The following is a 15,361-nucleotide window of genomic DNA, read 5'->3' on the forward strand; positions in this document are numbered from 1 at the left end:
ACAGTATCGACATGGACATGATAATATGATTGTTGTTGTTCAAGGTGTTCATGAAAAAAAGTCTAAAGAGGAACTTCAGGAGTATTTTTTTGTCTAGGATTTCTTGTTGTAGTATTTATGAATTCATCCCATTGTTAATGGATTGTGACTGTGTCGACAACTTTTTCAATAATTATATTTTTTAGGAGGTCATCTACAACTTCTATAAACACTTTCTCAATGAACAATGTAAACTTTGAAACGAGAACCCACACTATTACCCATTTTGTAGAGATAGCAAAAAAGTGACCCGATTTTGAAAAGAGTGATGCAGAACACACGTGTTTTTTAGAGCTTAGTTTTTGGCACTATAATTTTTTTTTATGTACATTTCATTTTATAATGCTAATGTTTTTTATGCTGATTTAAAAACGTGGTAATTCTACACCAGGCCCTTTTTTAAAAGGTTTTATTTTTTTTTATTTTTTATTTTCTACTGTATGAAATGCAAATAATTATTTTGTAAATTTAATAATTTTTGAAGTGGTCTTTTTCTTCATATTTTCTTGTTTTTATTTTAATTTTAATTTTTTTATAGTGATTTTTTTATTGTTTCGCATATTTAAAGAAGAAGGTCGATATTTTGAATTTTCGATATTCTACATATTTATACATCGTTAATTAATTTTTCAATCCACATGAAATAATTGTTTCTAAAAAACAATATTTTTTAACAATTGACATAAAAATAGTCATTTTTAACATAAATATAATTAAAAAACTACACGTTTTGATAATTTTTTGCTACAATTGACATGCGAAAATCACAATTTTTATACGAAAATTTTAACTAAAAATAGTTAAATAATAGTGTTTTTTTTAAATGAATTTCATGTCAAAAAAATAATAATAATCACTTTTTTTTTCAAAAAATAATGATTAACTTAAAAATTAATGCGAAAATCACATTTTATAAATATTGAACGCATAACAACCTTAATTGAGTGTATATTCTTCTCATAAATGTCAAAGTCAAAACATTGCAAGTATAACTACATAATAGTTACAAAAAATGAGCTTGATTTCCAAGCATAACTTAAATTTAATCAGCAATGTCACGTAATCCAAACTCTTCGTCCTCTAGAGTTTCATCATTGTCTTCTTCCACAATATTTTCTGCTTCCTTTTGCTCATTTTCGTCTTTTAATGGATCTTTGATGTCTACGAATCTCCCAATGTATGTCTTTCCAAACATCCCATGTAATGGTGGTTGAGGTTCCTTTGCCTTTTTTGCCACACGTGATTCACTAAAGTCCCCTTTCTTCAACCCAATTTCTTGCATTGCATCTGGAAGAAATTGAAGAGCATTAATTCTTTGCTGAATGAAATTGCATTGTAATGGATCTTTTTCAATTGCAATGCAATTTCTTCCTTTTTAAACGCAGCTTGCTAGTGTTGTACCTAATTATCAAGCACAAAAAAATTAATGAAGTAAATCAGTACAATGACATATTAATTAAAAAAATAACAAATTGAAATTCAATTCTATATAATAAAACTTACTTGAGCCAGAAAATAAATCCAGAACCCAATTTCCTTCATTTGAACATATGTCTATAAAATAGTTAATCAATAATTGTGGTTTTTGATAAATGTTAACTATCTCTCATTTTGCTTCTTTGTCTTCATATGTTAGTTTTCTCACAACAGCATCATAAGTCAGTATTTGGCTATGACTCTTTCCGTCCACCTGATTAAAAATCATAAACATATAGCTATCATCTTTTGCCCAACTATCAATATGATTGAACTCACAATCATTTATAAATATTTCATTGTCATGGTTAAGAAGATTTGACTTTTGCCTGTAACATGAAATAGTAAAAGTTCAATCAACTTGTATATAAATGAATTTTTCAACATTAATCAAATATACATTTTAAACGTCTTACCACATAAGCTGCATCCTTGAATTTGTTTTCCCTTTGAAGCTTGACAATATCATTGCCAATTGTGTGTCTGAATGAAATGTCACAAATCTCCATAATGGTGATGACGTGACTTCTACAAATCCCGCAACCACTTTACTAAGAGCTTGATAAGTATAAGGGTCACTATCATAGTCAATGTTTGGAATATTGAAACCGTGGGGAATATCTGCAATAACTAGGGCATACTCCCTTTTAGCTATGAGTTTAGCAATGTCTTCACAGTCGCCTTGTATTACTTGATATTGAATAGTGTCTAGCCCATTCCAAATGAAATGAGTAAGAGTTGGATCAAGTTCAACATTTTTAACATGTTGCTTCCTCAATCCTTCGGTCTTTATTTTTTCAATAAAGGTTCTGAGGCTGGTTGGTGCTCCATTATCATCCTTCTTCATCTTTTATAAAATAAACAAATATATGTGTAAGTTATAAATAAAAAATAGTACACAGATGAATAAAAATGAATTTGTAAATCAAGATACCTTTTTAAATGCAAGATAAAAAGCTTTTAATGTTGATGTAGAACGTGAATCTGGATAGTCGTGTATAACATCATCGCAACTATCTTCATTCAACAATCTAACCATTTTTTCTTGAATTTTCATGTAAACTTTGTGACTACATAGATAAAGTAACAAAAAGTCAATATAATGATATATGTATAACAAATACTACCAAGAACAACATGTTTTATTTACAAGAAAATTATAATCTAGAAAGAAATAAAAATAATTCAACAAACTTACTTTTGAAATTCCTCAGACATTTCCTCCAATGATAATTCCCCTGACTTCATACGAGATAATATTGTTTTGACAATTTTTTCATCTTTCACTACTTGCATTGCTCTCCAAGGTGTGATAGTCATATCTTCTGGAAGCTGCTTCAATTCAGGACCTAATTTACTGCCTCCACATATCAATGGCTTAGACTTTTTGACCTTCTGGTTTTTAATGCCAATGTTTTCCCACATGCTAAAAATCTCATCAATCAACTTCCAAACATCTCCAGTTCTAAATGCCAATTGGAAAATGTTATCAACACCTCTGAATATATCACTAGGAAGGTTGCATTTTCCACCTTTTGAATTGGGTTTCTCTTCAATTTGATAGCCTATTCCCATACAACATTCCCTTTGGAAATCTACAGTAACATTTATCCTATCCCCACCACATTTTCCTTGAAATTCACTATGAATAAATCTAACCCTTTGGATGAAAGTCATATACATCCTATATTCTTTATTTGAATTATGATCCCATGCCACTAACTTTTCTTCTGTATCCGATAAACCAACATAAATGATATATTTCATTGTTTCAAAATGTGGGTTATTGGGATATTCCTCCATCAATTGTCTTTGAGCTTCTACAGAATGGTTCCCCCCAAGCACATAATAATTTTATTCAAAACATTTTGACTTATCAAATGCTTCTTTGTTAGGAACTTGAACTAGATCAACAAGAAGCACATAATTAACCACATGAGCATATGGATTGTACCTCATCAATGTCTTCAAGTTGTGAACATGCAGATGGTGTTGCTTTCTGACTTGATATTGACATTGTCCTTCACTTACCTTATAGGTTTGTCTGATATTAAGCTGAAATGTATGACCACCATCAATTAAGTTTTTCTTTATCAAATTCTGTCGAATGGCATTTTGTTTTGTTTTGATAATGCCATCCTCTAAATCAGCTCCTGGTGTAATGATTTATCTGCTTTCTTTTGAAGTTTCACTAGGTTCTTGACTGCTAGTAATAACTACTTCAAAATCTTCAACTTTACTTTTCTTTGTCATAACATTCTCAACAGATTTATTCTTGGGCGTTGTTACTTTTGGTCTTTTACGGCTCTTCTCAGTTCCAATGTCATCTTCAGTAACGGCAACATATGCTTCACTGTCAGTTTCAACTTCATCGTCCTCAAAAGTAACTTGTCTACCCTTGCTAGATTTATCCACTAGAGGCCTTTTTTTCTGATCCTTTGGATGTAGTTTTGTAGCATCATCAACTACTACATTTTGCTTGTTTTCCATATCTTCTTCTGACACTGAGTAAAAACTGTTGAAAAATTTCATGATATCATGCTCTATGAAATGAATGCCTCCCAACCTAATTGAACAACTTTCAACAAAATTCTGCTAAACAAAATATCATATGTCAATAAAAACAAATTTAAAAAATATAGCGAGACACTTTCAAGATAGAAAAATACAAATATAAATAACAACACTTACGATGTTTTGTTTCATCTCATTTACGATTTGTTTACACAACTTTGTAGATACCTCTCTCATGTCGTACAATGAATATGTTAGTTGATATTTAATCCTTTCATGTGACTTGGGAGCTTTTCTAAGTATGTAAACAACTTCAGTGTTCGGTACCGAACACATATCTATGACTCTTCCCATCAGCTCAAAAATTTCATTTTCATTCGGTATATCAATATATAGATATATGTTCACATTTTGGCTTTCTCTTTCTTTCACATACCAGATTCTTGATGGGAATTTCAACTCTTTTGAATTCTTCCAGTCTGAAATCATCTTCTTATCATTTGAGGCACTTGAAATATTTGTAGCCATGAGCTCAAGTGGAGTTCGTTCACCAATGTTTTTTGAAGATGCACCTTTAAGAGTCTTTGGTGCAGACATATTCACATAAATCTTCTTTGATGCCATTTTCCTGAAAATAGAAACACATAAATCAGTGAATAACGAAAACATATTAACTTGAATCCACAACGAAAATATATCATAATTTTTTAATTTTTATAATCAGATAATTGAAATTAAAAAATATTAACACTAAGAAATGGCAGAAGCCCACTGACACCTCCCCGTCCATCCACAGAGTGGCGGGCGATTTCCCCACCTCCTAGCCCCATGCCCCCCTACCCCTCTTCCCCCCCAATCAACCCACGCCACCCCACCCTGCAATCGGACGGCCATCCAACCCCACCCTTACCCCCCTTCCACCCCAATCAACCCACGCCACACCACGCCACCCCACCCTGCAATCGGACGGCCATCCAACCCCACCCTTACCCCCCTTCCACCCCTCCCCCCTACCCCCATGCCACCCCACCCCCCAACCACTTCCCCCCCATGCTCCCCTCCACCCCCCAACCCCCTTCTCCCCCCCCACCGCCTAACTCCCTATAACCTACCCCCCTTCCACCCATTTCCTCTACCACCCACGCCCTCCCCCCCAACCGACCTACCCCTCCCCGCAATCGAATGGCCACCCCACCCCACCCTTACCCTTACCCCCCTTCCCCCTACCCCCAACCCCCCCTCAGCCCTCCCTCCTACCCCCCATCTCCCCTACCTCCTACCCCCCCTTCTCCCCTACCCCCTCAACCCCCTTGCCCCTACCCACTCTCCCTCGGCCCTCCCTCCTACCCCCCTAACCCACCCCTTACCCCCCCTTCTCCCCCGGCACTCCCTCCCACCCCCCTTCCCCCCTAACCCACCCCCTCTCCCCCTCTCTGTCGGCCCTCCCTCCTGCCTCCCTTCCCTACCCCCCCCAACCCCCCCTTCGCCCCCTAACCCCCTACCCCTCAGCACCCCTGCCCTATTCCCCCCCCCCCCCACCTGGCCCTCACCCGCACCCCCTCCCTTTCCCCCTACCCGTCGCCCTTACCCCCCTCAGCCCCCCCACTCCACCCCCTACCTGCCCCCCCTTTGTTATCGCCCCCCCCCCCGGACCCCCTCACCCCTCTACCCTGCCTACCCACCTGACCCCCCTACCCCCCTCGACACCCCCCGTACCCCCCTACCCAGTCCTCCACCCCACCTGCTTACCCCCCTCAGCACCCCCACCCGGCCCTCCTTACCCTACTCGGCCCCCACCCGCCCCCTTACCCCCCTACTCGGCCCCCACCCACCCCCTTACCCCCCTACCTGGCCTACCCACCCGACCCCCTTACCCCCATCGACACCCTCCCTACCCCCCTACACGGCCCACCACCCCTACCCACCCCACCCCCCACCCCTACCCACCCCACCCCCTTACCCTACTCAGCACCCCCCCACCCCATACCCGGCCCCACACCCCAAACCCTTACCCCCCTCATCACCCACCCTACCCCCCTACCCGGCCTCCCACCCCACCCCCCTACCCGACCCCCCTTACGCCCCTCGACACCCCCACTCGACCCCCTACCCACTCGGCCCCCCCTTATTATAGACATTTTTGGGCACTACAACCCCAAGCATGAAATGTCCATAAACCAAGGGCTCCTAAGTCCCTAAAAGTGTTGTTCTAACCCCCAAAGGAACAAGGTCAACTGATTACAGCTTCTCCTAGAATTTCTCCATGAAAAACTGCTCAGAACTGGTCAAAACAAGATCATTTCAGCTGCTCCATAGGCAAAGTGTGTTGCATCTCACCTAAACACACTATGTGGGTGCGTTGCATTTCAAAAAGCCCTTCTATGGGGTGCGATGGGCGAGAAGTGAAAAATGGCAGTGTCATTCCGCGAGGTGGAGAGGCATGGAAACTTCTAGAAACTTCTCCTGTGACACTTGCCTCTCTGAATTCGACCAAGGATGAGTAAGAGATCATCAATCTCCAAGTGGAAGCAATAACTATCAGAGGGAAGACACTAATCAAATCACAAGCTGACTCATCTCCCTTACAGATATCTATATATGGATCCCTCATCCCAGAGATCCAGAGGCTGGAATTTTGCATATTGTAAGGAATTGTTGTTGGTTTCTTGAGACAACATCAGATTGTTGGGTGATCTAAGCTTTGCATGAGGTGAAGAGGGGCTTCCTTGCTGAGAGGATGATGCTGGGTCAGAACAACTAGTTGTAACTCCCTTGGATCTTTCTTGTTTATCAATAAAATCTATTCAATTTTTCCTCCATACTCTTGTGTCATTCATGTTTGCTGCATTTGTATGGTCAATTTACATCTGATCCTAGATTATTTATGATTATAGATCCATGTTCTTGTATAGTGCTATGCTACTGTGATCTTACAGGTACTTTGGGAAGCTAGGCGTGCAAGGGAACAAGTAGCGAAAGACTATCAAGAGAGAGAGGAATCGAACTAGGAGATTAGCGCAAGACAGAGGTTGGTCTTCTTTGTTCTTCTCTCATCTATACTTCATAAAGGAAAAACGAAAGTAGCTTTACTTTGTTTGTTTCTAAGGTAGCTATCACACCTTAGTGGGATAATCAGTTCTGTGTAGACACTTTTCCTGTAACAAAATGGCGACACCACTAGGGACGAATCAGTTTGTTTGTTTATCTTCCTTGTTGTCTGTTTTATAAACTTACAAACGGAGCCTGAAGTCGAGCCAGGTAGCTTTCGAACTGCATTTGCTATGCAAATGCAAAGTAGATAAATGCCACTTCAGTCAATCTCCGGGATTTGTTTATAAATTAAACAACTGATTTACAAACTCTCTGATTGCCCTTTGTGATAGCTCTTAGATCCTCTTTAGATTTACCCCTGATCGTTGCATTGTTGATTACCATTTGCTCGGCCAAAACCCATGAACTGAACTGCAAACTGTGACCCGGAACCCAAACAAAGTCTCGTCTCTGGCCTAGCGCAGGTACTGTTATGTGAATCTGAAATTCAGCGCACTTCCCGAGTGTAGTAGGTGCGCTGCATTTCAAATTCCCTGTGTTACAGGTGTGCTGATCATACTAGGCATTGTTCAGTTTTGGTTTCTGCAGTTCATTCTTTCTAGTTCTATTCATGAATTTTGCTGCCTGTGATCAGTATATCTCTGTTTGATACCCCTTTTCTTTGCTGTTATTCCACCTCCTTTGTACAAAAGAACTGTAAATGTTTTTGTGTATTTGTGGGGTCATTTTCAGTTCTCCTTTGCAAAAGTAACGTAATTGCACTGTCGTCCTTTGATTTGAAAGCGTCTCAAGTGTCGTTTTTAGACATAGGAAAGAGTTTGATTGCTGTAGATAGTCGATTATCCTGTTACTATTGTATTTGGTCTGAATTTGTAATTTTTCTAGTGTCGAAAACAAGTATTCGTTTCCAAATCGTAAGGTGTTGTGATTGCCTCCATTTTTTATTTCGAAAAGAAACTTGTTGATAACTGTCGCTTGGAAAGCAATTCAAATTTGTGCATCAACTTTCTTTTTATCATTTACATACTAAGAAAGTCGAAAACAAATACATGCATGTGCATTTGCATTTAGATTTTTTGATTGGTTTGATTTAGAAAAGTGCATTTAGAGTGTGCTCCTTGCTCTTTGTGAAAGAATATTGTTTCTCTTTCCTTAGTAGCTAGGATTTTCATTGCACAAAGAAGATAAAAGATTGTTTATCATCTTAGATTGCATTTTAGGAATTACACATCTACATCTCGCGGTGAACCTGAAAGGCAAACTTCATAAACAAGATCAACTATAAAATAAATTCAATGAATCTAACAACGCTTTGGAACTTAACGCACAACATTTAGAAGTCTAGGCTAGAGATGTATTCTAGCGTCGTAAAGCCTAGTAATTGTTGTTCTCACTGATGGTTGGGTGATTCCTCCACTTTGAAACGATAAGTGCCAGTACGGACTTGTGCTCCCACGTACCGTCGAGTATATTTTGGGAGACCCCAATAGGCTTAATCCTTTATCCATAGGAAGCCATGTCTGCCGCCCTATCGATCGCAATGCACTGAACACAACATTCGGGAAGATTGACTGTCGTACCGTAAAAAGTATTCTGCAGTTTTGCGATTGGTTTGGTAATCCCTCTACCTAGATTTCCAGAGCAGTCCCTTTCGTTCCTTTTCAGACTCCTTAACGTAAAAGGTCCATCTGAGCACTTGTCACTTCGGGCTCATTAAAAATCGAAGGCGACTAGAGTCATCTTTTGTTTTTTCTCGACTCTTAAAAATTTAAAAACAAATTGTGTCAAAGCGTCTAAAATTTATTTTAAACGGAATAATCATCACCCTTTCCTACGTTGATCTTAAGTTGAGAAAATGGAACCCACCAACCAAGGAATTCCCCTTGGAGGAAATCCTAGTCCCTTCTCCTCTTGGGGAGATGTTGGTACACCCCATATGGCCACATTGTCGCTTCCAGGATTGACAATCGGCTTGCCCATATGGCTCTTCTCAACCTCTGTCGTTCAAAACACCGTAATTCCTTAACAGTCGAGTCAGCAACTAGACGGATCCAAAGTTACCCACCAATCTTCTACTTCCTCCAATTCTTCCTCTCCTCCTTCTTCTTCGCTTGATGAGGTTGGTAAAACCAAAAATCAAGTACCTGAGAAGAAGAAGGAGAAGAAGAAGAAAGAAAAGAAGAAGAAGGAGCCAAAAGCGAAAGGGGGCAACCAAGCGTCGTCTAGCGAAAATCCACACACTGCACCGACCAGGCCTAAATCGCCCTGTGTCATTTGCAAAGGAGACCACTATCATAGAGATTGTCCTTGCATCCCTCGGATCTTAAGGGACTGGTCCCCTCGTTTGCACAACCCGGTGTCGTCAACCTCTGATGATCATGTTGAAAACACACCGTCGACTAGTGAAAGTGAAGCCCTAGGACAAAAAGGAAAATACAGATTTCCTTGTAAACTGTGCGAAGGCGACCATGCCGTCCACTGTTGTCCCTTCTTAGACGAGGCTAAAAGAGTTTTGGATGATCATCCAGTTTCACCGTTACGACTTCCTCCTGGATATAAAAAACTCTTGCCGAGTCCATCACTAGTTGAAAAGCCGGCTGACCCGCCCAGGTGGTCGGCTGAAGCATCTATCATTGAAGACAAACCATCTGAACCCATACCAGACGAAAGTCAAAAGGTCGAGGCGGCAGTTGACCCGGTCTTGCCTTCAGAGGTTCCATCTTCAGATGATACGGTCATAGAAGAGAATAAGGATGACACCGTCCAAATTCTTTTCGTGAGCACAGACTCCGATGAACATGGGGGCAATTTACCCATTCCTTTACCGTAGGAAGGAAGTTCATCAGAGTCGTACCCGGCCGTCTATTCAGTCCCACCACCAAGCAACCTAGTTGTCTCCTTTGACTGGAATCAACTAGGCAGACCCCGATTACCAGCTAGTGTACCATTCCAAATTATTGCTCAAGTATATAGAATGGTTATGGCTGGTACCATCATAGATGAAGGGGCTTCTGTGAGTATCCTTTCCTCGATTGCTTGGAAAGCGCTTGGTTCGCCATCGCTTTTGCCTGAGATGAGAAATCTAACAGGCTTTGACAAAGGAACCAGTCGACCGTTAGGGATCCTTCCCAATGTTCCCATAACAGTGAGAGGGAAAACCATTCACATGAACGTAATGGTAGTTCAAGGACCCCTGGATTATAATCTACTCCTTGGACGAGACTATATTTATTGCATGGGAGCCATTGTCATCACTCTTTAGAGTAATGTGTTTTCCGCACGAAGGAAGAGTGGTCAAGCTCGTAAACCAGCTTTCATTTCTCAGATCACGCATAGCAAATAGTCATGTACCATCCCTGAATGGTCTTTTCACACAAGGAATGTCTCATCAATCCCCAGTCCGTCCACCTGATGAGCGCGAGTGATTCGGGGGACATGACTGAAACCCAGGGGGCATGCACCCTGGGTTGCTTCGACAGGAAAACTTCAGGTATAGGATAGGTTTCTGTGAGAGATATATGACTAGACTGTACTCCGGTCCGTGATTGGAAGAGGGGGTTAGACTGGAACAAGATTCTCTCGTCAAAGTTATGTGAGCGGATTGTCTCACCTTTGTCTATTTCGGTAGACATCGCCGAAGAAATGTTTTGTTTGCGCTGTGAATAGAACAATCTTTGGTAACCTGAAAGAGGATTACCTTTCCTGATAAAAAAAATGTTTTGTCAGTAGAACAAAAGGTGGCCTTGAAACTTTATTTTATACCTGGGGGCATGCCAACCTTTTGGCATGCAAGCGAAGAGCGACTATTTATTTTTTTAAATTTGTAGGTCCTCTAACCCTTTAAACTCGTAGGATTGGTCGTTTCCTAACTTGCATAAAGAAAGGATGTGGGGCAAAACTCTAAAAAATTCCATTTTTAAATGGGACATTCTTATTATACGATTGGATTAATCGAGCAGTTTTAGCACATAGTTCAAGCTCGTTAAAAAATAAACATAAGCCATGAGCAAATGTTTCCCCCTGCGTTTAAGCTCATTAAAAAATGAACTATTTCCCGGTAAACAACCATCGTGAATGTAGTACTTCAGCCTTTAAAAACCTTGGTCGTGTTCTCATCATCACCTCCACTCTGTATTGGCCGATCATTCACCTCCATTTGATTGTTTACCCCTTTTGAGGAACAGCTGCGAAGAGTGATCTCACTAGCCATCCTTGTAACACTGTCGTGATTGGAACATTCCAAACCTTACCTGGAATCAGTTGCTCCCCATTTTTATCACTCGTTCCTAAAAAGACGTGTCTCCTTTAAGCTCTTTTCAACTGACTCGTAAAATATGAAAAGATTGTCGAGTCATTGGCCTCTCCAGCTCGTTAAAGGGACCGGAAGTGCTATCCCTCTAAATTTTAATCTTTTTGGACCTGAGGGATTATTACACAAAAAGATCGAGCACTTGTTTTGTTCGGCTCGTTAAAAGTATCAAAAATTCATCCCTTCTGTATTGTTTTATACTTTTTTGGACTTAAGGGATTAGATGACGAAAAAGGAATTTTGGAGTTTCCTTTACGTTCCTTTTCAGACTCTCTAAAATTGAAAAGGACCGAGTTATCTTTATCGTTAAAATCGTTAAAACTTAATAGCCGCAAACTTGTCCATAGCAGACAAGAACAAGTTTCACTATCGCTAGGCTCGTTAAAACATAGCGATGGGTTTGCCCGAAGGGAAAATTATAGAACAAGCATATGTTATCCTCCTCAAGCGTGACAAAAATAAAGAGGTACTAGTCAGCAATGACTGGGGAAAATTGGGAAGAAAACTTGAAGAAAATTCGTTGGTAGCAAGTCGCTCTTGAACATGACACTTTCACTCCACATCCAAGTCAGGTTGGGTTATTTCATTCACCAATCAAATTGCCATGGTCCCATCACACCATCCACATTTGGGGTAATGCTACGAATCCATCATGTCAGTGTCACCGATATGTTCAAGAGAAGTCATTCAGAGAATTCACCTGTGTCTCACCCGCTACAATACATTCATACTCCATTCTTTCATGACCGCCACCCTGAACCGTATGTCATCAGATCGTTTTCACCTCCGTTAAAATCATTTGCTCCATTCCGTGTCATTGATGTGGGATTCATTAAGGCCCTCCTGTGACAGATCACTTCTTGTCGACATCAACTCATTATCCAAGAAGTCGATCTAGGAACACCCCGTTCAATACTTTGAAGCTTGCATGCCTCAATGGAAAGTTTCTCACTTCTGGCGACAGGTTTACATCAATGGCCTTCGACCGAAAGATTTTGCATGGTGTTCGACGCCAAGTCTTTTATTCACACAACGTGAATTGTACTGCAGTACCTTGAGGGTCATTATCATTATCAGTGATTCCTCTCACGCCTGTTAACAACTTACATCATTAGCTAGTAATCAGGCGATGTCTTTCCATGTTCAACTCCAGAACATCTCTCACATGGATAGACTTGTACTTCGAGTGAAGATCGGACGAGATTGAAGACCCCGGATCTAGTTTCATCCATCCGGGCTGCGATATATATTCAGGGAAATAAAGACATCAAATGTACACAGATAATCATCCAATCAAAGGGATGATGGCTTTACCAGAATCATCAGTCTACACTCAGACGATTGTCTATCCTATGTACATGAAAATGAATTTATAAAGCTGAGCATGGGAATGCCCACCTCAGATAGATCATGAAAATATTATGAAGATAATGTATTGTATTTTATCTTATTACAGGTCTCCTCCTAGCTTGAAAGAACTTCGGATCCTCATAATAAAGCATTTCACCTGACATCAAAAGATTAACGACCTCATGCTTTGGGGGGCAACTGTTATAGACATTTTTGGGCACTACAACCCCAAGCATGAAATGTCCATAAACAAAGGGCTCCTAAGTCCCTAAAAGCGTTGTTCTAACCCCTAAAGGAACAAGGTCAACTGATTACAGCTTCTCCCAGAAGTTCTCCATGAAAAACTGCTCAGTACTAGTCAAAACAGGATCATTTCAGCTGCTCCATAGGCAAAGTGCATTGCATCTCACCTAAACACACTATGTGGGTGTGTTGCATTTCAAAAATCCCTTCTATGGGGTGCGATGGGCGAGAAGTGACAAATGGCAGTGTCGTTCCGCGAGGTGGAGAGGCATGGAAACTTCCATAAACTTCTCCTGTGACACTTGCCTCTCTGAATTCGACCAAGGATGAGTAAGAGATCATCAATCTCCAAGTGGAAGCAATAACTATCAGAGGGAAAACACTAATCAAATCTCAAGCTGACTCATCTCCCTTACAGATATCTATATATGGATCCCTCATCCCAGAGATCCAGAGGCTAGAATTTTGCATATTGTAAGGAATTGTTGTTGGTTTCTTGAGACAACATCAGATTGTTGGGTGATCTAAGCTTTGTATGAGGTGAAGAGGGGCTTCCTTGCTGAGAGTATGATGCTGGGTCAGAACAACTGGTTGTAACTCCCCTTGGCTCTTTCTTGTTTATCAATAAAAGCTATTCAAGTTTTCCTCCATACTCTTGTGTCATTCATGTTTGCTGCATTTGTATGGTCAATTTACATCTGATCCTAGATTGTTTATGATTATAGATCTATGTTCTTGTATAGTGCTATGCTACTGTGATCTTACAGGTACTTTGTGAAGCTGGGCGTGCAAGGGAACAAGTAGCGAAAGACTATCAAGAGAGAGAGGAATCGAACTAGGAGATTAGCGCAAGACAGAGGTTGGTCTTCTTTGTTCTTCTCTCATCTATACTTCATCAAAGAAAAACGAAAGTAGCTTTACTTTGTTTGTTTCTAAGGTAGCTATCACACCTTAGTGGGATAAGCAGTTCTGTGTAGACACTTTTCCCTATAACACCCCTCTCTACCCTCCTATCCCCCTCCCTCCTCGGCTCCCCCACCCTTCCCCCTACCCGGCCCCCACCTGCCCCCCTACCTTCCTCCTCCCCCGGCACCCCCACCCGGCCCCCCTACCTGGCCCCCATCTGCCCCCTTACCCCCCCTGGGCACCCCTACCCGGCCCCCAACCCCATCCCCTTACCCCCCTCCTACCCGGCCCTCCACCCGTCCCCCCTCCCCCCTCGGTCCCCCTCCCTACCCCTCTACGTGGCCCTCACCTGCCCCGCCTACCTTCCTCCTCCCCCTCCCTCCTCCTCCCCCCGCCCCCCATACCTTCCCCCTCTCCCTCCTTCTCCCCCCTCCTCCCCTGCCCCCCCTCCTTCCCCCTGCCCCTGCCCCTCCCCCTCCCCACTCCTGCCCCCGCCGCCCTCTCCCTCCCCCCTCCTCCCCTCCCCCGCCGCCCGCCCTCCACCCCCTCGGCCAGCCACTCGGACAGGCCGCTGGGGTGGCGTGCGGTGGGAAACAGCGGGAATCAGATGGCCACCAGGGCGGGCCGCCGAGGTGGCACGGGGTGGGCGGCAGCTCCCCACCCCGTACCACACTGGCAGCTTTCCCGCTCGCTCGGGGTGGCCGTCCAATTCCCGGAATCATAAGGCCACCCCGGGCAGGCCGCCGAGGTGGCTGTCCACCCGTCCGTGTGACAGCCTGTCGGCCCGCCCGAGGTGGCTATGCAGTGCCCCACCCTGCGCCACCCCGACGACACGTCGGCCTGCCCGGGGTGGTTGTCCGCCCCTCCTCGTGCCACCCCGGTGGCCGTCGACCTACCCGGGGTGGCCATCTGCCCCTCCCCGCACCACCCCGGCAGCCCGAGCGGACGAGCGGGCTACCGAGGTGGCGCAGGGTGGGGCACCGCCACCCACGTGGGGTGGGGCACCGCCACCCACGTGGGGTGGGGCGCCGCCACCCACCCTACGCCACCTCGGCGGCTCGCCCACCCGCCCGGGGTGGCGCGGGGTGGGCAGCGGCACCCCACCCCTCTCCATGCCGGCAGCCTGCCCGACCGCCACCCACCCCACGCCACCTCGACGGCCTGCCCGCCCACCCGGGTGGCCGGCTAAGGGAGCAAAGGGCGAGAGGCGAAGGGATGGGTGGGAGCGGGGGGAGGAGGGGGAAGGGGGGAGGGGGAAGGGGAGGGGAGGGGGGAAGGCGGGGCGGGTGGGGGGGGGGGGGGGGGGTGCGGCGGTAGGGGGAGTGGGAGGGGAGGAAGGCGGGGTGGGTAGGGGGTAAGGGGAGGGTGCGGAGGGAGGGACGAGGGGGGGTGGGTAGGGGGTAGGGGGACGGTGAGGAGGGGGGGGGTAGGGCGAGGGGGGCGAGGGGGGAAGGGGGAAAGGAAGGGGAGGGA

The 15,361-nt window shown here is 43.7% G+C and overlaps 1 pseudogene; it reads right to left on the minus strand.

Moving 5' to 3' along the window:
- LOC149247872 (annexin Gh1-like) overlaps window positions 1-14,610 on the minus strand; it is a 51,985-nt pseudogene extending 37,375 nt beyond the window's left edge.
- Between the last annotated feature and the right edge of the window lie 751 nt (window positions 14,611-15,361).

This window comes from Pinus tabuliformis, chromosome 7, assembly GCF_031772625.1.
Source record: "Pinus tabuliformis cultivar Carrire ecotype Pingquan chromosome 7, CPIR1, whole genome shotgun sequence".
NCBI classification, from domain to species: Eukaryota; Viridiplantae; Streptophyta; class Pinopsida; order Pinales; family Pinaceae; genus Pinus; species Pinus tabuliformis.